Source organism: Phocoena phocoena, chromosome 20 (genome assembly GCF_963924675.1).
Source record: "Phocoena phocoena chromosome 20, mPhoPho1.1, whole genome shotgun sequence".
Taxonomy (NCBI): Eukaryota; Metazoa; Chordata; class Mammalia; order Artiodactyla; family Phocoenidae; genus Phocoena; species Phocoena phocoena.
Window position 1 is genome coordinate 30,524,272 of NC_089238.1, and position 17,747 is coordinate 30,542,018.

A 17,747-nucleotide genomic window follows, 5' to 3' on the forward strand; every position below is an offset into this window, starting at 1 on the left:
GAAAGAGCAAAGGGCAGAGGCCTGCTGAATCTGTGCCTCTTGACTCTGAAGAAGAGTAGATTTCCCAGAAACCCACCTGGATGTCCATCTACATCTCATTGGCCAGATTCATGTAACCTGGCAACTTTAGCTGTAAGAGAGTCTGGGGTGGGAGAAAGACTGTGTAACTGGATACATTGCTTCTCTGGACAGAATCAGGAAGAGGATCTTAGGAAGAGGATGAGAAGGATATTGGGAAGACACTGGTCATTACCTCCCTTTCGTGGCTTCCTCACCTGAATTCCATCATCTGCTGACAATGGCAGGGGCCCTTGTGAAAAGCACCATGGTCTGAGTGGCCATAGATAAAGGGCTTCTCTGTCCTATGGGGTGAGATCAATGACTCCCTTGGGCTCAAGTTATGGGGATTCGGGACACAGGTCTTGCAGGTGAGGACAGACTGACCTGGGTTGGCATTTACAGAGGCACCTCTAACTGGCTGAGCTGGCAGCTATGTCTGCTTGTAGCCAACTATAGAGTTAAAATTGTAACAACTGACCTTCTCTTTTAACTCATGTTTTAATTCAAATAATGTACATATGCTGCTTCTCTCTGCTAACTATGCTGATAGGCTCTAGCCTGTTTGGCTATTTCTTTTTAATCCTGAATCACAGGTGTGTAGGATCAAGCAGTCAGCAGAAAAACAGTCAGTCTGGTCTGCCTTGACCGGAGGCAGACCACCACAATGTCCATGAATCACGGAAGTATCAAAAGAAGTGGCTCCAGCCCAGCGAGGTCTCAGTCACATAGTCTTGCGATCCCCACCCTCAAAATTCTCCTTAAATAGACCTGCCCTCTTTCAGAGAGTAGGACGGTAGTTTTCAAGATCTTAGTCTGTTACCCTCCTTATTTGCTGGCACATTAAGAAATTTTCCCTTCCTTTATCCTCAAAACCTTGCCCTCGTTATTCTCATTTGGCATCGGGGACAGGGACCAAATTTTCGGTTACAAATTGGCTGAGCCAGCCAGAGGCACCTCGGCTCCACAGTGGGGTGGTGTTCATCCCCTACCCAAGCCCGATGGAACACTGTCAGAGCGGGGAGGGCCCGCCCCCGCCCCCGCCCCCGCCCCGAGGGCCCGCCCCCGCCCCAGGTTGCACTTGGAGCCCACGCCGGCAAGAGGGCTGCCTTCCGGGAAGAGAGCGAGGGGCTGTCCAAGCAGCGGCCGGAGCCCCATTTAGCTCTGGGGAACTCCGGTCTCTCTCCCCAGATAGGACGTGGTCCCCTGCAACTTGAACCTTCTTGGAGGAAAAGGAAACAGATTTTGGAAGAGTCGAGACACCTTGGCCACTTGGGTAAGTCCCCTGGTGTGCACACCGAGATCCTTGATTCCGTACTTTTAAGGAAGGTTGTGAAACTTCCAGCCTTTTACGGGTTGTTTGTGGCACCAATGGTATGGAGGTCACGGTTGAGTGAGACCAGAGAACCCGGGGAAGTTGTTCCCTTTTGTTCTCTTTTGAGTTTTGAAAGGTCCCTGTTTGTTTAGCTGGCCTTGTTGGGTTTGGTTCCTTTGTTGTTCCTTTGTCGTTTGTCTGCTTTTAAACATGGGAGGTGCCGTTTCAATTCCGTCTGAAAGTCCCTTGGGAAGGATTATGGTCGAATGACCAACTTACAGCTATAAGCCTATGTCTAAAAGGAAAATGGGTAATGAGAGCTCTATTCCATCTTGTACTTGTTCCCTAGGGTGTATTTTAGAAAACTGGGTGATTTTTAGTATGCTCCTAGAAAGAGAAAGAAGTTGTTTTTTTGTTTGTTTGTTTAGAAGATGTTGGGGGTAGGAGTTTATTAATTAATTTATTTATTTTTTCTGTGTTGAGTCTTCGTTTCTGTGCGAGGGCTTTCTCTAGTTGTGGCAAGCAGGGGCCACTCTTTATCGCGGTGCGCGGGCCTCTCAGTATCGCAGCCTCTCCTGTTGCTGAGCACAGGCTCCAGACGCGCAGGCTCAGTAGTTGTGGCTCACGGGCCCAGTTGCTCCGCGGCATGTGGGATCCTCCCAGACCAGGGCTCGAACCCGTGTCCCCTGCACTAGCAGGCAGATTCTCAACCACTGTGCCACCAGGGAAGCCCAAAGTTTTTTGTTTTTTTTTTTTTAACACTGCATGGCCACAGTGTTCTTTAGACTCTGGAGAAAAATGGCCAAGATGAAGTTTTTTTATTCCAAAACTGTTTCTTTTTGCATATGCAGTTAGAGAAAGCTGGTTTGATAAAATACTTTTTTTCAGAATTCTGACCCTGTGAGAACAAAAATATGCCTAGGAGAAAGCTTGAGGTTAACTTTTACATGTCCTTGAAATATAAACGCAGCCCTCTTTGCCTGAGACTTAAGTCTTGAGTTAATAAGTAGAACTGTTGCCAAAATCTCGGCTTCTCTGTGCACTGATGCTGAACAGGAATTCGGAGCCAGAGATTTTGGAGGAAGAGAGAGATGGCTTGATTTTTTTCTTCCAGGCACAAGGGAAGACACAGCAGGCTAGTGCCTCAAGGACTGTGCCCCGCACCCTCCTTCGGGAATCGGAGAAGATTTTATATGTGGGGCTGCAGTCTGGGGGTATATGATAAGGATCAAAGTAGTGAAGGTCTTGCATTCTTCTTCCCGCATCATTTCAAAACAGTCACAGCTGGTCAGGCAGTCGGGTAATTGGGTCCGTTTGTCTCTGCCTTATCCGCCTGCGACCTTGTTTCTGGAATGCAAATCCTACAAGGGGTGATTTACTACAAGGGAGTGTAATTCACAGAGTGTTAAAGAGTAATAGGTTAGCTTTGTGAAGTACAAATCTAGTTACAGAAACTACAGATTAGTAACAGTTAAAAAAAAACAAAAAAAAACTAGGAGTGATTAACCTTTCAGGCCAGGTCATGTTTCTTCTCTAGCCTGTTCACTGTTCCCTTGTTCTCAGGAGGGAGAAAACTTCACTTCTATTTTTGCTGCAACAAATTCCCCACTGCTAGTTCATTCCCTCCATATCAACGGAGGGAGGGAAACAGGCATCATTCTTGTCTGGCTGAGGACAAAACTTCAATTTTGCTCCACTTGACAAACACCAGCTATCTGGCCCAGGGGCCCATCTATCTCCTATTTTATATCCCCCCCTGAGAGGCGTGAACCCCAAGAAATCTTCATTGGGAGGATAAGGGACGACGGTGTCTTCTGTAGCTTCTTTAGGCTGGCAAGGGGCTCGTAGACCCTACCCAGTTGGGGTTACGGAGCTCTCACCCTGTCTTATTAAGGGCCCCGGGGTGACTTCTGTTGTTGTTTTGGCAGGATCTGTTCTGAGAAATGGCTGGAATCTTTGCATCATCATCTTGATGTGAACCTATTGTAATCTGGAAGAGACAGAACTTAACAGGTAGTTTAAAAAAAAAACAGAGGCCAAAGATTAGTAAAAGAATTATTGTAGCCGGGGTCCCAAGCAGGACTAAGAGCCATGTTATGCTCGGTGGTAATTTTGATCCTGGTCTAGATAGAATCAGCATTTGGGTTACCCTGTCTAAAGGAATGGAGCCATTTGGTATAGTCATATATATAATTTCATGTCCTCTTCTATTAGCCAGTGTGATTGATGTAGGTGTAACAGACCCTATTAGAAGTATTTGGGGGAGTGACAACCTAAACGTTAATAGACAAAATAGATCTCATTTCTTTTTAGGAGAATAAGTCTGAAACCCAGTCTAGGCCCGGCGCTTTGGGGAGACTTGTAGCTAGGTAGCCAGTTACCTAGTTTCATCAAAATAGGTTTTAACCTTTGATGTGGTATTAACATATAAGTAACAGGAGCTACTGGTCACTACATATGTGTAGTATGATCTAAAGAAGGTTTTTCATCTAAAAGTGTAGTAGTTACCAGAGGAGACCTTTAAGAAGTAAGGTTGCAGTTACCAGCTGCCAGCAGACGTTCTTTTGAGAATGGCTGGTAACATCCCAAATCTAACACAGCTCAGAAAACTCAAGTTCTTAGCAATAAAAGGACTTGCCTAAAATAACACTTTAGTGTCCCTGTTAATGATGTCAGTGTTTCTCTAGGTATGAGAAGATGCAAGACTTGGGGCTCATAAAATCTTCTCCTGAAAGTATTTAACTATCTGAAAGCCTGTCCTTGTCTGTTTTTCCCAGAGCACACAGTGCCTCATTTAAGATCTCCACCCTGAACTCCTTGTAGAGGGTGTTGAAGGTCACCAGCTACAGAAGCTCATGATTTAATCCTTGAAGAAGGAGATGGCAAGTGTCAGTTTTCAGTCGGCAGGGCCCCTTTATGGTCATAATTTCAACCATGGTTTGGGGCATTTCCTGACCATTTTGTCCCACGGTGCTAGGAACGCTCTTTCCCAGGTCTGGCAAAGATTTTGCTAGTAGGCCACTCCATGTGCTATTACTGGACTAGGCCTTTACTCGTATCCAGAAGTCTCTGGACCACCTGTCTTCCTAGTCTCTTATGGTCCAGGAGATTCCCTCTTGTTGCTTCTTCTCATATCTAGAGTTAGGTTATGGTAATCATTTGATCTCCCATGGAACTATATATCCTCACTTTATCAGAGGCTCAGTCACCCATTTGGTAACGTAAGAAACAATCATTTTTTTGAAATAGGCAAAATACAAATAGCATAGCTGGCAGTATTAATAAAGTCCTAGGTAAGAATTCAGCCAAGAACTTCCATTAGATGCAGCCCAGTATATCCCAGGTTGTCTTGACTTAGTCTGTTCTATACTAATCCCTGTTCTTCAGGGAAATTATATATTGGCATATTGTCCATAAGGTACTCAGCCCAGCTTGCTAGTGTTACTAGAATGATTATCCTTAGTATGATTTAATTGTTCCCAACATAGAGAAGCCTTTAACCTTAAGTTACCGTAGCCTGGTGTTAACTACATAAATCCATCCCATGATGGTGGGAGGTTTTATTCCTTGGCTGAAATTTTGCTTGTTGCTCCGATTGAACTTTGAGTAATAGAGGAAAATTCATATTTATGGTCAGGGTCAGAGCAGGTATTATTAATGGGTCAGGTGAGGGGATCTTATCTAGTAATACCAATAGTGCCCTGAACATGACTGTAATTTTCCTTTTAAGATTAATTTCTTAAGAGTCAACCAATTAGAGCCTTGGAGTGGAGAAATCCACTCAGGTAACCCAGAAGTACTAGACATAGGTAATTGCCCACAAACCCAACAACTGGATTGATTTTTTAAAACTAGCATAGGATCGTGCCTATGATAGAAAAACATTTGATTCATATGCAAAGGTCCAAGAAGTCAAGAGAACATTATAAATGGGCGTATGAGTCAGGTCCAGGATCTTGGGTAAGCTGTCTACTTCTGATGTGGTCTTTTTCTCATCCTGGTGTGAGTGTAGTTTCTCCGCTGTTTGAGCATTGTTTTAAGGTGATTTTGAGGTCAGCTGCCCTCTCTATAGGCCAGTCCAGTGCAGGGGCCCTTTGTGAGTGGAAATTAATCCAAGCATTAATTCCCTTTAGTTTTACTGTGTACGAGCTAGTTAAGAGTACCAGATAAGGGTCCTTCCATCCAGTTTGGAGATAGTCCTTTAAGTTATGTCTTTTCCAGTATGTATAATCCTCTGGTTGTCGGTCGTGGGGCATCTGATCTTCATCCAAAGATAGATTACTGAGATCAGCTTGAGAAACAAACTTAGAGTGGCCTTTAATAATTCAATTAAACTTCTTAGCAGGGCTTCCCTGGTGGCGCAGTGGTTGAGAGTCCGCCTGCCGATGCAGGGGACACGGGTTCGTGCCCCGGTCTGGGAAGATCCCACATGCCGCGGAGCGGCTGGGCCCGTGAGCCATGGCCGGTGAGCCTGGGCGTCCGGAGCCTGTGCTCCGCAACGGGAGAGGCCACGACAGTGAGAGGCCCGCGTACCGCAAAAAAAAAAAAACTTCTTAGCAATATAACATAACAGCAAGGAACTATCTGGGAAGTGAGTCTTGGTAAACACAGACCTCAATTAACAAAACTAGAATTTAATATTCAGTAAAACATAATTTTTTTTCTTCACTGTGAGGGCATTAACCTTGCAGCCAGGGAAGGCTTTATACCATCAAATAAAAAATGAGGTTTGTTAGGGAGCCGGAAAAAGCCAAGCAGCCGTCTTGGATTTTCCATAGCCCTGACTGTTTGATTGACAGCTATTGTTTACACATTTTTAATTCCCTGATTTAGGCGTAGACTGTTGTCATGTTTTTCAGGACATCAGGATGGCAAAAGTCTGACAATGAGGGGTCAATTTTTGTAGAAGCAGAGTGAACTTTATCTACGTGTGCCATCATAATCTTTATAGATCACTGTGAAATAATACTTATTTACTTTACCAAAGTAACAAAAGATTTTAAAAGCAAATGTAAATCACGTAAAGGCAAAGAAATTTACATAGTCTGTTATTAAAGCAGCATTCCAAGAAAACTTTGTTCTCTAAACAGAGAAAGAGAACCAAATTTTAGTCTGGTATCAATAAACTTGGCCTGATGATTTATATAACTGTAATTGATCATATAGGCTTTTTGCTTGCTGAAACTTTTATAAGGAGTCTCAGACTGAACTTTTAAAAGACCTCTCAGGGAAGTCACACCAAGGGCTTGTCACAGATTTTGCTTACCAGATGTAGGTGAATTCCTCCCTTTTCAAGGTCCCGAAAATACCATGAGATTTCTATACCTGTTAGTGAGGTAGCCTTCCTAACTTATCTGATAACGCTGCTGGGGACCTAAGAGTTTCCAGTCTCTGGAGGGAGCAGATAGAGAAGATACATGTTTTAATTTTACCCATAAATGTAAATCACCAAATTGTCGTAAACCATAAGTAGCTTGAGGAGAAGAGCTTCTTTATATCCAATTTGGCATTATGGTCTGAAAGTCAGAAACTTGTATTTATCCAAAAGTCCTTTATAAATCTTCTTGAAGAGGAAGCATTTTTGCAAAGGGATCAGAGTGAAACTGTGTCTCTAGAGACAAAAGACTTAAGGCAAATTTAAAATCTGATTACAATGTAATTAACAAGGTAACTTGGTTACTGTTGTGACTATATGACACTTAAGATAATAACTAGAATTATGACTGATAACATTTTACCGGGACATAGCAGAATTTTTTTGAAACTCCATATAATTTCTAGACTATCTATATTAGTAACAATTACCATACAATATAACCTAAGAAGATTTATTACACATTTGCCAATACTTCCCACATACTTTTAACATACCAAATGAACCTAATTAGTGTAATCTCTCTCTTTGGGATGTTTCAGGGGCCATTTGAAGCACCCCAAAGTTACCTAGAGGTCAAAGAAACTTCATTACATTTGATTTGGGAAGTTTTATGAAAAAAATCAAAAGCGTTTGGAACACTCAGTCAGATAAGATCATACGTCACTGGGAAACAGTAGTTATTCACTTAGCCAAAGTAACGATAAAAGTTTTTTTTTTTTTTTTTTGCGGTACGCAGGCCTGTCACTGCTGTGGCCTCTCCCGTTGCGGAGCACAGGCTCCAGACGCGCAGGCTCAGCGGCCATGGCTCACGGGCCCAGCCGCTCCGTGGCATGTGGGATCTTCCTGGACCGGGGCACGAACCCATGTCCCCTGCATCGGCAGGCGGACTCTCAACCACTGCGCCACCAGAGAAGCCCTTGATAAAAGATTTTAAAGGCAAATATCAAACGGATCACTTAAAAGGTAAAGAAGCATGGGACTTCCCCTGTGGCACAATGGTTGGGAGTCCGCCTGCCAATGCAGGGGACACAGGTTCGAGCCCAGGTCCGGGAAAATCCCACATGCCGCAGAGCAACTAAGCCTGTGCGCCACAACTACTGAAGCCTGCACTCCTGGAGCCTGTGCTCCACAACAGGAGAGGTCACTGCAATGAGAGGCCCATGTACCGCAATGAAAAGTGGCCCCCGCCGGCCGCAACTAGAGAGGGCCTGCGTGCAGCAACAGAGACCCAATGCAGCCAAAAATAAATGAATGAATGAATGAATAAATAAATAAATAAGCAAGCTTGAAATCTGTCATCCAAGGCAGTTCAGCATCTTAAGAAAACTTGTACCATGTATAAAACTCTTTTCTAAGGGTCCACATTCTGCAAACCTTCTTTATCACTTTCTGTATCCATCACTTTATTTTCCCAATCAGAAACAGCCACCTGTAAATCAGACCTACTTCCTTTTCCCTTAATAAATGCAATTCCATTCCTCATACCTTCCTTACTAAAAACCACTTCCTACTTTCCTTAAGCAACCATGAACTGTCCTTTATGTCAGCACTCTGTAGATGTGTAAACATACATCCAAATAATGATTTTTGAAGAATGTGCTTCCTTATAGAAAATATCTCAGTGTGGCACCAAACACATTTTTTAATAGTTCTAAACCTTTTGTTTCTCTGTAAAAGGAAGCCAATGTTCAGTAATTACTGTTTAATAAACTTCCATCCTTTAACTTAATTTAGCACAACTCTAAATTTTCAAGTTGTTGAATATCTGGAGAGATCATGCTTAAGTAAATATTCCTAAAACATAATTATTCCTAAAAATTCACCCAAAGTTCTTATCTCATTTGCAGTTTTTCTTCTTAAAAGTGTCTTCACATCGAGTTATTTTCATTGCTGACAAATTTGTAGCAGATATAATAAGATCTTATTTAGTTTATATTAAACCTAGGCACAATAAAAGTATTATACTTAATGTTGATGGCTCTAAAGACATGTTCAGGTTAATTAGATCAACAAAATTAAACATTAATACCAGGTATTAATTTAATATTAATTAAATATTAATATTTAACTGATTAATTATTAATTGAATATTTGTTAATACAGGTATTGCTTTAATATTAATTAAATATTAATATTTAATATTCCCAGTTCACATGAACCTGAAATTTATATTTTCTTATATTTAGAATTGTTTGATTTGTAAGTGCTTACTTTTCTTTAAAGCCAATGAAATAGAGGTCCTTTACAAATTAACCTCAGCAATATTATCCAAAAACACGTACTGAGACATACACATATATCCATATCCAGACAGACAGAGATCTCATAGTTTCCACTTGAGATTTAAAATGTCTCTTTGCCTCTTTTTTTTTTTGGCTTGAAGTTCTACTTATTAACCCAAGGCTGAACTCTTAAGCAAAGTGGGCTGTGTTTGTAACTCAAGGACACGATAAGAGTTAACTTCAAGCTTCCTCCTAGGCATATTTTTGTTCTCTCAGGATCAGAATTTTGAAGAAAAGTATTTTAACAAGCTAGCCTTTTCTAATTGCACATGCAAAAAGAACTGGCTTTGCAATTTTAAGAAAAGTTTTATTTTAACCAGTTTTCTCCAGAGTCTAAAGAATACTGTGGCCGTACTGTCAAAAATGATCTTTCTCGGGCTTCCCTGGTGGCGCAGTGGTTGAGAGTCCACCTGCCGATGCAGGGGACACGGGTTCGAGCCCCGGTCCGGGAAGATCCCACATGCCGCAGAGCGGCTGGGCCCGTGAGCCATGGCCGCTGAGCCTGCGCGTCCGGAGCCTGTGCTCCACAATGGGAGAGGCCACAGCAGTGAGAGGCCCGCGTACCGCAAAAAAAAAAAAAAAAAAGGGGGGGACACAAAGTCCTGAACATAAGGGAACCTCAGTCCATTTTCCCCATCCTGTGGCAATAAAGATCTAATTGTAGGAGACCCATTTTCAGGCCATTTTTCTTTGTCATTGGATCATAGCTACAGGTCGACCAGTCATTTAAGATTTTCCCTAAAAGTTCCCAGATGAGGGTGGAACCTTAGAGGATGCGCTTCCCATTTTGTCTAGAGCAGTTGGTAACAGACGTTAGATGTTAGCGCGCTCAAATCAAAACATAAACCTTCACCTCGTCAGCTGGAAGTCACACATAAACGTAAACCATAAAAGGAAACAGCAAAGGGATGCTCAAAAAGAAAAAAGAGAAACATATGGCAGAGACCTGCCCGAACGTGACTTCCGAGTCCCACTCGACCTCGATGGTTGCCCCAAAGCGGCGCCTTACATCAGAATCTACCTTTGCAGGGAGAATTCCACATCAGGATTTCTCTTTGCAGGAAAATCCCCCAAATTGGAACCGAGTTCCCCTATGGGGGGGACGGTCAAAGGTCCCGGAGTGCACTACCGGAGACTCACCGTAGGTGCTGATGGGGTGTGTCGCGACCTCCGTATGCCCTCTTTCTGATACTCCAATATTTAGTGTTTTCTCAGAGTGGAAGTCCAGGCCGGCACGGGCAAGAGAAGAGAAGGTGTCCTTAAGGCAAAAGAAGCCTGGCAGCTGCTGGGTCAGCCTCTCCCGCGTTCTCTGTCGCAGCCTCGGAGTTACGCAGCCGAGTCGGCGGGCCGGGTGTGATCGGGGCACAGCCCTGGGGCAGGGAGTCCCTGGCGATCTGGACTTGGGGATATCCTCGAACCCTCCGCTCTCCTGAAGGGCGTGGAGAGAGATCCCCAAGCTTCCGATCAAGCCGAGGGGCACTGCGGAGCCGCCTGCCTGCGAGCAGATCACGGAGGAGCCCCCATTTTGTGGACGAAATCTCGGCTTCTCTGTGCACCGATGCCAAACAGAAATTCGGAGCCAGAGATTTTGGAGGAAGAGAGAGATGGCGTGATTTTTCTGCCAGGCACAAGGGAAGACACAGCAGGCTAGCGCCTCAAGGACTGTGCCCCCCACCCTCCTTCGGGAATCGGAGAAGATTTTATATGTGGGGCTGCAGTCCGGGGGTATATGATAAGGATCAAAGTAGTGAAGGTCTTGCATTCTTATTCTTCCCGCATTATTTCAAAACAGTCACAGCTGGCGTCAGGCAGTCGGGTAATTGGGTCCGTTTGTCTCTGCCTTATCCGCCTGCGACTTTTTTTCTGAAATGCAAATACTACAAGGGGTGATTTACTACACGGGAGTGCAAGATGTAATTCACATAGTCTTAAAGAGTAATAGGTTAGCTTTGTGAAGTACAAATCTAGTTACAGAAACTACAGATGCTAGTAACGGAACAAAAAACAAAAAACTAGGAGTGATTAACTCTTTCAGGCCAGATTATGTTTCTTCTCTAGCCTGTTCACTGTTCCCTTTATTTTCCTTGTTCTCAGGAGAAGGGAAACTTCATTTCTATTTTTGCTGCAACAGAACCTCAAACCAAGGAAGAAAAAAAGGCAAAGAGGCTTTTTTTTTTTTTTTTTTTGCGATACGCGGGCCTCTCACCGCTGCGGCCTCTCCCGTTGTGGAGCACAGGCTCCGGACGCGCAGGCTCAGCGGCCATGGCTCACGGGCCCAGCCGCTCCGCGGCATGTGGGATCTTCCCGGACCGGGGCACGAACCCGCGTCCCCTGCATCGGCAGGCGGACTCGCAACCACTGCGCCACCAGGGAAGCCCTAAAGAGGCATTTTTAACCTCAAGCAGAAACTATGAGCTCTCTGTGTCTGTCTGGATATACGGATGTCTCATTACGTGTCTTTGTCTTTGGATAATATTGCTGAGGTTAATTTGTAAATGAGCTCTATTTAATTGGCTTAAAGTAAGCACTTACAAATCAAACATTTCTAAATACAAGAGAAATTAAGCTAAATAAATTTCAAGTTCACATGATCTGAGGAATATTAAGTATTAAATTAATATCTAGTATTAAAGTCAGCTTAAGTTCATTGTTTAAGTATGTTAATTAGCAAGGCACATCTTTAGAATCATCAACATTAAGAATTGTACTTTTTTTTTTTTTTTTTTTTTTTTTTTTTTTTTTTGCGTTACGCGGGCCTCTCAATGCTGTGGCCTCTCCCGCCGCGGAGCACAGGCTCCGGACGCGCAGGCCCAGCGGCCATGGCTCACGGGCCCAGCCGCTCCGCGGCATGTGGGATCTTCCCGGACCAGGGCACGAACCCGTGTCCCCTGCATCGGCAGGCGGACTCTCAACCACTGCGCCACCAGGGAAGCCCAGAATTGTACTTTTATTGTACTTGGGCTTACTGAGAGTCAATAAGTTCATACTACTGGGATCGCCAAAAAGTGCCTTCGGTTTTTAAGTAAAAATAAGACACATTTTTCATTTTCATCAAGAACTTTATTGAGCAACGTATTCACCCTTTTGTTCCACTACCTTCTGCCATTTTTCAGGCAACTTCATAATTCCATCTTCCTAAAACTTATCTTTTTGAGCAAAGAACTGTTCCAGGTGCCTTTTACAGTCTTCCAGGGAACTGAAATTTTTTCCATTAAGAGAATTTTGTAAAGACCGAAATAAATGGAAATCCGAAGGTGCAATGTCTGGTGAATATGGCGGATGAATCAGAACTTCCCAGCCAAGCTGTAACAGTTTTTGCCTGGTCATAAAACAACATGCAGTCTTGCATTATCCTGATGGAAGATTTTGCGTTTTCTATTGACTAATTCCAGACGCTTTTCGTTGAGCGCTGCTTTCAGTGGGTGTAAATGGGAGCAGTACTTGTTGGAATTAATCGTTTGGTTTTCTGGAAGGAGCTCATAGTAGAGGACTGCATTTCAATCCCACCATATACGCATCACCTTCTTTGGATGAAGACCGGCCTTTGGTGTGGTTGGTGGTGATTCATTTCACTTGCCCCACAATCTCTTCCATTCCACATTATTGTACAGTATCTACTTTTTATCACCCGTCACAATTTGTTTTAAAAACGGAACGTTTTCCTTACGTTTAAGTAGAGAATCATGTGCAGAAATACAGTCAAGAAGGTTTTTTTCGCTTAACTTATGTGGAACCCAAACCTCAAAGCAATTAACACAACCAAGATGGTGCAAATGATTTTCAGAGCTTGATTTGGATATTTTGAATATGTCAGCTGTCTCCCACATGGTATAATGTTGATTGTTCTCAATTAATGTCTCGATTTGATCGCTATCAACTTCAGCTGGTCTACCCAACCGTGGCGCATCATCCAGCGAGAAATCGGCATGAAACTTCACAAACCACTTCTGACACGTTCGATCAGTCACAGCACCTTCTCCTTATACTGCACAAATCTGTTTTGCATTTCAGTTGTATTTTTACCTTTCTTGAAATGATAAACCATAATATGCCAAAAATGTTGCTTTTTTCTTCCATCTTCAATATTAAAATGGCTACACAAAAATTCACCAATTTTGGTGTCATTTTTTAAATGCATGCTGATATGACAGCTGTCACATACAATCTAACAAAATTGTTTCGAATGAAGTTAAAGAAAACTAAGTGCTACTAGCGACATCTTATGAAAAAAACCGAACGAACCTTTTGGCCAGCCCAGTATATCTATTGCAAAATTTGTCAGCAAGAAAATTAACTTGGTATGGGATAAAAGCTTTTGGGTGAACACTTTGGGAATAATTATGTTTTAGAAATGTCTACTTAAAAATAGTTTTTCCAGGTTTCTGGTAACTTGAAATTTTAGAGTTTTGCTAAATTAAATTAAATGATAACATTAAATGTCAAAATCATTTTTAAGGTAAAATACTGGAACATTGATTGCTGAACAAATCTCAGTTTACCTACTTTTGTCTTACGAGAGGGAAACTAAAGATGTTTGGGTTTATTAGACATGCATCTTGCACCACATGCAAGAGAAATCATGCTATGAGGAAACTGTATGTTTTTGGAGGTTATGAAATAAATTCTTAAGTTTGCTAATCAAGGAATGCTGATATCACAGCCAGTTAAATTACTTGTTTCTTGGTTTTGTTAAGGTTTCTAAGAGTTAAAAAATTATTATATATAGCTAAAGCTACTAAAATAATAAGGGAAACATTTCAATATGTAAAGATAGTAGGATATATGTTGTTGTCAGTGACAGAAGACATGAAGACTGGAAATATATTCATGGGGAAAAAAAAAGAATAATTTTGTCCTAGAGCTGCTTGTTTATAGTTTTAAAAAAGGGGACAAATTAATAGGGACACAAAGTTATGGAAGGTTTACAGAAAAAGAACCTTGAAAAAAGGAGGATTTTTTAATGGTCAGGATTGATTAAGATTAGATTGAATGAAGTAAATGGATTTTGTTATTAACAGTAAGGTGGTACCAAAAAAAAAAAAAAGATTTTGGTTTTCTCTCCGTTAAAAGAACAAAGTTTTCTTGAAATGCTGCTTTTGATAACAGATTGTGTGAATCTCTTGGCCTTTAAGTGACTTGCATTTGCTTTTGAAATCTTTTATTACTTTGGTTGAGTGAATAAGTATTGTTTCAAAATGACCTATAATTCCATTCACCAAGTGTTTTGAAACTTTTTGATATTTTTGACAAACTTCCCAAAAGTCAAATTCTAGTTAAGCTTCTTCTGACCTCCAGCTAACTTTGAGGTGCTTCAGAGGGCCCCTGAGGCATCTCAGAAAAAAATATTAAACTAACTAGGATTATTTGGTAGATTAAATTAGAGGGGAAGCATTGTCAAATAAAAGGTAACATTAGCCTTCTTTTTATTATGTCTATATAAATATACTGTGGGTGTTACAGAAATTATATGAAATTCCTTAAAATCTTATATGACCTGACATAAAATGTTATCCATCATCAAATTTGAGGCTCACACCAAAGGGACTGAACCTGAGTATTAGGGAAATGCCCTAACTGACTTTCATGCAAAGGCAACAACAGAATCTATAAAGATTATAGCACATGTAGATAAACTCCATTCTGGTTCTACAAAGAAACTTAACCCCTCATTGCCATCCTGATGTCTTTGTAACATGGCAACAGTCTGCTCCTAAATCAGAGAAATTAAGATAGGTAAACAATAGCTGTGAGTTAAACAGTCAGGGCTATGGGAAACCCAAGACAGACAGTTGGATTGTCCCAGCTCCCTGGCAAACCCCATTTTTTTTTGTTTGTTTGTTTTTGGTTTTTTTGGTTTTTTTTTTTTTTTTTGCGGTACGCGGGCTTCTCAGCGTTGCGGCCCCTCCCATTGCGGAGCACAGGCTCCGGACGCGCAGGCCCAGCGGCCATGGCTCACGGGCCCAGCCGCTCCGCGGCATGTGGGATCCTCCCGGACCGGGGCACGAACCCGCGTCCCCTGCGTCGGCAGGCGGACTCTCAACCACTGTGCCACCAGGGAAGCCCCAAACCCCACTTTTTATTTGATGGGTTAAAGCCTTCCCTGACTGCAAGACTGATGCCCTCACAATGAAAAAAGAAATGGTTAGAAAATGTGTTTTCCACTTGGGATATTCTTTCTACAATCATAATTTGGCTATATTTGGTAAAAATGAGGGTACTTTTATAGAGAAAAGATTGTTTCAGTAGACGTTAAATTCTAGTTTTGTTAATTGAGGTCAGTGTTTACCGTCTAAAGCTCTCTTCCCAAATAGCTCTTTGTTACTATGTTACGTTATCGTAAAGTTTAACTGAGTTATTAAGAAGATATCCTAAGCTTGTTTCTGAAGCTGATCACTGTAATCTATCTTTGGATGAAGATCAGGTGCCCCATGATCTATAACCAAGGGGTTATGCATACTGGAAAAAGCATCATTTAAAGGACTGTTTCCAACCTAGATGAAAGGCTTCTTATCAGGTATTCTCAAGTACCTCATGCACAAGGAAACTGAAGGGAATCCACTCTTAAATTCATATTTCCCAATTAAGAAGGGCCTCTGCATTGAACTGTCTACAGAAAAGACTGCTGACCCCAAATGACAACCACACAGGATAAGAAGACAACAGCAGTGGTAGGCAGATGACCCAAGAATCTGTATCAGCCCTGAAGAACCATCCAACTAATTTAATTGAATTGTTTACCAAATGTTTGTCTTCCTATCAAAATGGAAAGTTATTGTTTTACTTCTGACCATACTTTTAACACCAATGTTCAGGATGGAAAGAAAATTCTCTAGTGAAATTATCTAACTATTCATGACATATATCACTGCTTGCTTTGAGTGTACTGCTAAAAGCACATATACAATGTTCGAATGACAATTTGTTACAGTTGATTAAACGCATAGCCTATAAAGTGTTTCCCTGTCAGCATACCTCACTATATTTGTTTGTCCTATCTGATTAGTTTTCCCCCAAGGTGGAGAACTAGGCAAAGGTATAAACAAAGAGTAAGCCTAGCACTGAGGGACATGAAATAGACCTGGAGCAGGCAGCTAAACCACTCCAACAACAATGGAAAAATGTATTGATTATCAATGCTTTCTATGGAGAGATTTGCAACTAAAAGGGAAAAATGATGGAGGAAATTTTCACATATTGAGTTATGGGAAAATCATTCTGGCTTATACATTATTTTGAACTTTAGGCTAACCAGAACAGCCTGTTTGTGTCCTATTACATACACTTGTACATGTGCTTTAACCATTAAGAAAAAGTATACATTTAAAAATCAAAGTAGAGTAACTATGGTTCAGGCATTGAATACAGAGCTGGATGGCTGTTATGGATGTGGTTTCAGACATGTTTCTGTACTACTGAGAACCTGGCGGCAACTGCAACCTTATGCCCTCCAAGGTGTTAATATAACAAAAGGTGACATCAGGCCAGAAAGAAAGAAGAAGCCTCTCTGCTTATCTTGCAGGATTCTAGAGCACCTTTTGGGACAAGTGAATCCTTTAAAATGAAAGTCCAGAACTTTCTCTTTCTAATCCTCCCCAATTTTAACATTGCCCCTGTTCAGCAGGAAGTAGCCAGATGACTTTTTAGTCCTCACTCCCATAGATATGGAGGGTTATAAATGACAGTGGGGAATATGTAGCTGAATATAGAGTTAAAAATTTAACAACTGACCTTCTCCTTTAACTCATGCATTAAATCAAATAATGTACACATGCTGTTTCTGTCTGCTAACTATGCTGATAAGTTCTAGCCTGTTTGGCTAGTTCGTCTTAATTTGAGTCACAGGTGTGTAGGATCAAGCAGAAGAAAAACAAAACATCTTGACCAGAGGCAGACCACTGCAATGGCCATGAATCACAGATATATCGAAAGAAACAGCACCAGCCCAGTGAGGTCTCGATCACGTAGTCCTGTTACCCCTACCCTCAAAATTCTCCTTAAATAGACCTGCCCTCTTTCAGAGAGTAGGACAGTAGTTTTCAAGAAGTTAGTCTCCCACCCTCCTCATTTGCTGGCAAAATAATATTTCTCAAGGGAATTCCCTGGCAGTCCAGTGGTTAGGACCCTGCGCTTTTACTGCAGAGAGCACAGGTTCAATCCCTGGTCAGGGAACTAAGATCTCACAAGCCATGTGGGGCAACCAAAAAATAAATATAAATAAATAAATAAGTAAATATCTCAAGGACTCCAAAATGACACTGGCCAGCACCAGTGTGCTTGTGGTAGAATGAGCTACCAAAAATGACTACTGCCAGCAACTGTGTCCCCAGGGTGAGCTCCAATTGCTTCCCGCCTCTCCAGGAGACTCTTCTAGAACAGCAGAGGTGACTCAGGAGGCCCTGGAAGATCTCAGCCTCACAAGATGGAGAAGCCAGATACCAAATCACGAGGGAAGGCCAGCTGCAGTTGGCAAAACTCATTTGGACTGTGATGTGAGTGAAAACCATACGCTTGTTGAATGAAGGAATAATCAAAGAGCTAAAAGACTGGAATGTTACTAACTACCAAGAGCAGAAGTGTACAGGGTTTTCTGTGAAACTTTGGAAAGGATGATGAACTAGTTGACAAGAAATTTTTCTCACTTCAGACAATTGGGTTGGATCAACTGGCACTTTGGTGAAGCTATCCTGAGAAGTCACTATTCTTTTCCATTTTCTCC